This window comes from Nanorana parkeri, unplaced genomic scaffold (genome assembly GCF_000935625.1).
Source record: "Nanorana parkeri isolate BGI_ZX_2015 unplaced genomic scaffold, ASM93562v1 scaffold237, whole genome shotgun sequence".
Taxonomy (NCBI): Eukaryota; Metazoa; Chordata; class Amphibia; order Anura; family Dicroglossidae; genus Nanorana; species Nanorana parkeri.
In genome coordinates this window covers 804667-812201 of record NW_017306505.1, presented here as the reverse complement: position 1 = coordinate 812201, position 7535 = coordinate 804667, and positions in this window count along the sequence as shown.

Genomic DNA, 7535 nt, shown 5'->3' with positions numbered 1-7535 from the left:
CAGACAGAAGAGGAAAATGTTATATTCATGATTTACATCCCCCCCCCCGCTTCCCATTACTGCCATCTATCTGAATTATTGAAGTTACATTTCGGTGACGCAGAAGTAAATTCAATTAGCTGTGTTCTGTGACGGGTCCTTTGTGTCCAGTTTCCCGTAATAGCAGCTAAAAATTCAAACCTGACCTGGTTTTCATGAAGAATTATTTATAATACGGATATGCAGCATAATATCTTTGATAGAATGTATCAGGTCAATAAAGCGAATGTTATGCAAGATAAAGTCCTGATCCCGGGGGGAAGAGGGTGGCTGAATGGACTGCACTGCAGATGGTCTGTCTTAAAGGGACGATACTTGCCGCCATGACATCATTGTGGAGCATCCATCTTAGCATCGTATTAAGATAGAAACTGCACCCCTTTATTTTATTGGTACTGTAAAGATGCTGATTCTTCCCTAAACTAGCCACACACATATACATATCTCTTTTTTTTTTTCCAGCCCCGTGAACCGAACAAAAGAAATCAGTCAATTAAACAGCATGGACGGAGGAATCTTCCCAATATTTATATATATATTCACCCGCGGCTGTCTGAATACACTGTAGAGCTGACAATTTTCCACTCGGCTCCCTGGACTTTTTGCGTAGCCCAGGGGTACCGACAAGGGCCACCTGTGGCTTGAATTTAATCAGATTTTGGCCAGCTGGAAGTTCCCTGTATTTCACCAAAAGTCACACAGCCTTTCCAAACCGCAGCCGCTGAGATAAAACTACACGGGGTGGTTGATTTTTTTTTTTATTTCAGTCCATCAGACCTAACTTGTACTGAAGCAATTCTAAGCAGATTCTGCATATCTAATGAGCAAATATGGCTGCCCCCATGTTTATTTATATTTACTGTCCATCTGTACAATGGAAGACGGCTTTTAAAACATTAACACGACTGAATTATTTGAGCTGAAGGGGCGTTTTTGCTAAATTAAAATGTAGAAGAAAGGTAGAGACATTATACCTACCTGTTATGCTGCCCACACCGCCAACCTTCACATTCTTCATCTGACACGCTTCCGGGAGTGTCAGATTGTTGGTCCCCCTCACTGAGTGTCATGGTTCATTCCAATGGCCTATAGAAACGTAGAGACATACGGTGTTATTCTCAAAAGGGTGAAGAGTTTGGAGAAGGCGGGAGGAGAAGAGAACAATCTAGGACAACATAGCTGAACTGGAAAAAATTCTCCAATTCAGCTCACTTCCTAGTTCAGCTATGTTGTCCTAGATCATTCACTTCTCCTCCCGCCTTCTCCTAACTCTTCACCCTTTTGAGAATAGCCCCGATAGAGAGAAGTAAGTCGATGGGGAGACCCTCCGCACGCCCCACAGCAGTCCTGGCCAGATAAGAAAAAAAGTGGTGCTCGCAGTGATGAATTACCACGGATGGCGCCGTGCAAACACAGATGGTCACATCTTTCTGCCTTGAGGAAGGGACCCTGCGCGGCCCCGAAACGTCGGTTTATTTGGATGTCTGTGACGCTTTCTGTCCAATAATAGGGACATATTTTATCTTTACTACTGAGTGCTGGTGATTTCCTGATAAAGAGAAGGTCGCCAATAGAGCTCAGAAATAGTCTGAATCGTCCCCTCCGCTCTTCAAATGACCTTCTGCTTTCCAGCTCCCTTGTCAACTCCTCCCATGCTCGCCTCCAGAACTTCACTAGAGCCTCTCCCATCCTATGGAACTCTCTACCCCAACCTGTCCGTCTATCTCCCACTCTGACTCCCTGTAGGCGATCCCTTAAGACTCATCTCTTCAGGGAAGCCTACCCCACCTCAACCTGACCGCTGAACCATCACGTTCTCAAACATTTCATCCCCACACAGCTACCTCCTCATGTATCACTGGCCCCTCCCTCTTAGATCGTAAGCCCTCAGGGGCAGGGCCCTCCTTACCATCTTGCCTTGAATTGTATTGTGATTGTAATGTCTTCCTTATATTGTAAAGCGCTGCGCAAACTGCTGGCGCTATATAAATCCTGTATAATTATAATAATAATCTCCACACTGCATTCATGTAACAGTGGAGCCTAATGCCTCCACTATACATTTTATTTGTCAGATAGATTCATATGATTGATTGATACTTTTTCTTGGTGAGTCAAGCTGCTGTCAGATCCAGTCTGTGATTCCATAATTTTATAACTCCTATATTGTTTTTTTTTTTTACAGAACTCTACCGTTTGGCTTCAAGGGATTCCCTGCCTTGTGATGTGGTCTACTAGGAAATTATATATGTCACATTGTGGGACCTTGTGAGGTGGAACTTGAGGCCACTGTAGGTATGACCTGAAGAGTTAAAGAGGAACTGTATTGTTTAGATATACTTGTTAAGTAAGAAGATTAAAATGTGTATAACGCACATACAGCATTGGATACAGAAGGGAACATTTAAAACCCGTTTAATTTCTTGCTGCATTCCATTGTGAGATTTCCTTGACTTCCTATCCTGGAAACGTGACAGGAAGTGACAGCATCTCCCCAAAGTGAGGGGTATTGCGTTAAATTGGCAGTTGTCATGGGAGAAGGCATCCCCATTTTAAGACTTGCCCTCACCCCCTTTGGGTGCCCTGTGTGAAAGCTCCTCTTGAACAGAATTCACCACTGGAATATATGTTGTCGCCTCCTGTTATGGTTACAACTGTAAAACTTTATTTCTGTGGCTGTCTGTATCTTTTTTCTCTCTCTCTCTCTCTCTCTCTCTCTCCCATTGTCACTGAGACATTAAGTGATGGGAAATCCAAAATATTGTGGTTGTCACCGGGGCAGAAACAAAGGGGGAAATGATGTCAGCCAGCAGCAACACACGGCTCGGTATTCAACTTTGTCCGGCATGACACCAACTCCATTTCTCTTGGCTCTAACTATAACTCACCACGACCTACAGGAACAAAAATTGGCATACATATCACTAAGATATCCACCTATAAACCTGCAAAATGTCAGATCCCTAGCACATCTAGATCATGGTGAGGGTAAGAACTTATTGGCCTCCAGGTCCACTTTGGTTTAACCCTCTCGCTGCCAAGGACGTAATGGCTCGGCCAGCTGATTTGAAAAATGTTCCGGAGGGCTTGGCAGCGAAAGGGTTAAAGGGAACCTGTTATGAGCAAGATTGGTCAGCTGCTAACCATAACCATGGACAGAGCTTGCTAGTTCCAGGGCTGTCATGGGGTCCTGGTGTCCAGTTTGTCCTCTGGCTTCACTCCTTCATACTCCTACATTTGAATCCATCACCGCTACATTTTCTCTAGTCATGATTATTGTGGCATCCGACCAATCAAGTTATTGCTCAGCAAGTCTGACGAATGATTCGCTTTTTTTTATATCCGGAGGTGTTTCCCATTCTTTAGGTGTCAGCGGTTAGGATGACTTTTATATAACACAATATTGTCCTTTTTCTAGGTGAGTGTGTGACCCTTTTATATCCTCGTCCGGCTTCCATTGTGATTACACCTCTCTTATCATATGCAAACACGCTTCCACGGATAAGGTGATTAGCCGCGTATACATAAAAGGTTTTATAAGCTTCCCTATTACAGGATGACTCATTATGGATAAATTCTTTACAACTTCAACTGAAGCCAAAACTTTTTTATTTTTTATTATTGGACAGAGTGAAGAGGGATTAGAACCCGTGTCAGGTTTTTTATTGTCTGTGTCCCCTGTGTCCCTCTCCATTTGTCCTGGTGACCATTATCAACGAAAATGAAGGAAAATCCCCAATTTTGGGCTGTCACTAGAATATGGGAAAACTCGTTCTGGTGACTCTACTGACCTTCAAGGGTTTTGCTCTCTTTGGAGGGATTTCCTCTCACTTCCTGTTGTGGCTATTGGACAGGAAGTGAATGAAAATTGCCCAAAGGTGGCAAGAAAGCTGACAGGGGTTATAACCTACCTTACTCTATGCAAAAAGTAAAAAAAAAAAGGTTTTGGCTTCAGTTCTCCTTTGTATCACTTATCTGCCTATTGGCTAAGATGAAGTGTAGTATCAATGTTCAGGAGCAGTGAATATGCCTCTGTTCTGGCCTTATGGAAGGAATGGCTGGCTGTAGAGTACCCTGCCTGAGATGATGGTGGTCTAGCCGTGGGAAGGAATCCAAATTGAGGGTCCACTCACATAAGAGTGGGGGGTCGAGAGTACTTCCCTAGTGTCCAGAATCTGGCAGGGCTGAATGGGTCTGCCTGGTCTAGTCATGGGCTGGGGAGGCGGAGAGCCCGTGGTAACTAGTACCGCCCGGGGTTGGGCCCTGGGGGTGCTTGTGTAGCACTATGGGTTTGGGACACCACTGTGTGAAAGGCACTCGGGCCATGACACCATTTCCTTTTTCTGCACTACACCTCGCAGAGTGCGGAAGGTTTAGAACTTTTAGGTACATTTTGTAGTCTATGTTCCTGGTGGGAAAATTACCCATCACTTCCTGTTGGGACAGGAAGTGAAAGGGAAGTCTCTCCAGTGTTGACACAGATGCAGTTAACAGGACAGCACTTGCAGTGACCTCTGATACCCAGACAACCCAAATCTCTATTAGATAGGGCTCCTGGCCGCCCGGGAGAGTGACACTTCCTCCCGGAAAGGTTTAATCTGCTCATTAGAGTCCCCCCAAAGGAAGTAAAGCTAAAAAATGGGGGAAAAATATAAATCTTTTAAAAGTAAGTTTGCATAGTTTAAATAATTGTAAATCTCACTTATTGAACATGGCCAAAGGATGTACTTCCTGACACAATATCACTCTGTGCCTTGGGAATATACACTTCCATGTGTCACCAACGTCTGAACAAAGTAACATTATCATTGCTTGCTGGAAGCAATGCATGATGGGATATGTAGTCTTGAGAAATCGAGAATCGTCATCACATCAAGCAGTTGCATGTTTCCACATGTGGGAGATTTCTCCTCAATTCCTGTCTATTTGACGAGTATAAGGCAGCAGAGGAAATAGGAGCAAATCTCACCCACATTCTGTTGGCATAACCGTTGCCAGACAGACCAGGAAGTGAAGGAAGACGACCCCCAACATGGACATGGATATCACTTAAAACACATTATTGTAGAGTAAGAAAGGAGTATAGCGGGGGGGGGGGGGGGGGGGGGGGGGGGGGGGGGGGGGGGGGGGGGGGGGGGGGGGGGGGGGGGGGGGGGGGGGGGGGGGGGGGGGGGGGGGGGGGGGGGGGGGGGGGGGGGGGGGGGGGGGGGGGGGGGGGGGGGGGGGGGGGGGGGCCAACTCCGGCCCTCCAGCTGTTGTGGAACTACAAGTCCCATGAGGCAATGCACGACTGTTAGTTACAGGCATGCCTCCCAGAGCCAGAGGCATGTTGGGATGTGTAGTTAAACAGCTGGAGGGCCGGAGTTGCCCACTCGTTGATTACAGTCTCTGTTAAGTTTTTATTGATGGATTGTGCACCATGTGAAGCACTGTGTACATTGTCGGCGCTGTAGAAATACCCGTAATAAGGAAACATTTCCTGTCTATGTCCCCATGAAGGGTATTCCCTGAACGCTTTTACAGAATGAAACGGAAGACTCTTGTAGGGTAGGTACATCCATTTCTAAGACCATGCTCCTGGTTGAGTTCACTCTGAGTGTGATGTCATATCAGATTTGACCACCAGGTGGCGAAAGAGTCCATGTAATCTCGCCCCAACAAGCGCCAACTGTGACTCTGGTGGAAGAGCTCCAAAGAATTCACAAGAATTACCGGTGTCATAGGCTACCTTTTAATTTTAAAAACTCATTAAAGTCAAGGATGATCAGGCTAAAAATGTAACATCATGAATAACAAACGCTTTAAAGAAAAACTCCGGAGAAAAATCAATTCTTAACACTTGCAGTGCAGGGATGGCCCCACGGCAAGGGTTAAGAATTGATTTTTCTCCGGAGTTCTCCCGGTTAGGTAAAAATCAAGAAAGTTCCCCCAGGTGCATTTAAAATGAAAAGCTGAGCTCTGGCTGAAATACCCACCTTCTCTCTGACGCTGATTGGATAAGGTGGAGAGGAGGGGCAGGTGACGTTAGGATCTCCACTCATCCAATCAGAAGATGCCTTGAATGCAATGATAAAAATACAGAACGGCGGTGGCGCCCAGCGAGCGACTCCCTGTGCTGAGTATGCAGAGGGGAAGCTGCAGGGGCTACCACTGGAAGAGGTCAGCGCTGACTGTATGCAGCCCTGGAGTGATTTCCAGCATCCCTGGTGGCCCTCCGGAGATCAGATGTGGATACTCATGGGCACCACACATGTCACAATATACAATCTCTGTACAATCAATTTTAGATTTACCCAAACTATATAATATGAGGACCTGCTTAATCTATCCAGTCTGGATCTAATCAGGTCGGCCCTACTACATAGGTGTTGGTAGGTCTAAAGGAGATTGCGCAATCAGATTGTAACCTGTGTGTGGTGAGCTTTACAACGGGACCCATGTAAACACCCACAAATGATCATACCTGGAGTTCCACTTTAAGGGACATCTCCTTCACAGGACACAGGCAGCAAAAAACAAACTGACGGGTTTAACCCTTCCCTAAAAACAAGTTTTGACCATAAATACGCCTAACCCTGTGAATCATTGCAGACATTTCTAAGCTTTTAGAGCCCGGCCCCTCCAGTCCCATACCCCGTTAGTTCCCTGATAAATATTAACGGGATTGACCTATTGTGGGGTCCGCTATCGTCCGTCAGCGTGATTTTCTGTTTTAATACGAAGGCCCCGAGCGCTCTGCCATCCTTCACTTCAAAGTGGCTCCCGTGTTATGTTTTCCTGGCCTCTCCGCTGGCTCCTTGTGATGATTTATTTATCAGATATTGGGAAATCATTGCCTAATAAATGCCGCTGCCGAGAGATGCGATATGCCTTCCAGCGGGGCTTCCATCGACTGCTGCGCCATCGATTGCATGGCAATCTGTCTTATACGGCTCCAAAGGTGCAATCATTCTTACTAATATGAAGCCGAGCTATACGCGGTGGTGTCTGTTATTCCTCGCTTGGCTCTTACCCGTGTTCTGGTTTTTTTGGTCCAATATTACCCAAAGCCTGCTGTCATTTAACCCCAAAAAGACGGGCGGCTCTGGACAGGGGAGCCTGATGAAGGGGATCCAGCGAGGCCCCCAAAGTACTTGCAATTGAATGACAACTTTTATCATGGACATTTGCTGAACACAAACGGCTTGGTGTGCTGGTGACATCCCTTATATCTGGACAGGGAAAGACGCGGGGTGGGGGGCAGGACTGGAGCATATAGGAGTAGCACTTAGCCAAATTATTATTTGAATACAGGAAACACTTGTTTGTCGTCATTGATCGCTTTTCTTCTCATCTCGATATTATCTCAAGAAAAACTGGAAGATTTGTCCTTCGATCAGATTGCTGACTTCCAGAAGGCTTTCCACATCTTGCGGGGAGCTCACGGTTGCCTGCAGGTCTGTCATGATCACTACGTAGCCCTGGAAGAAAAGAGGAAGCAGAGGTCCGGTTCAGCC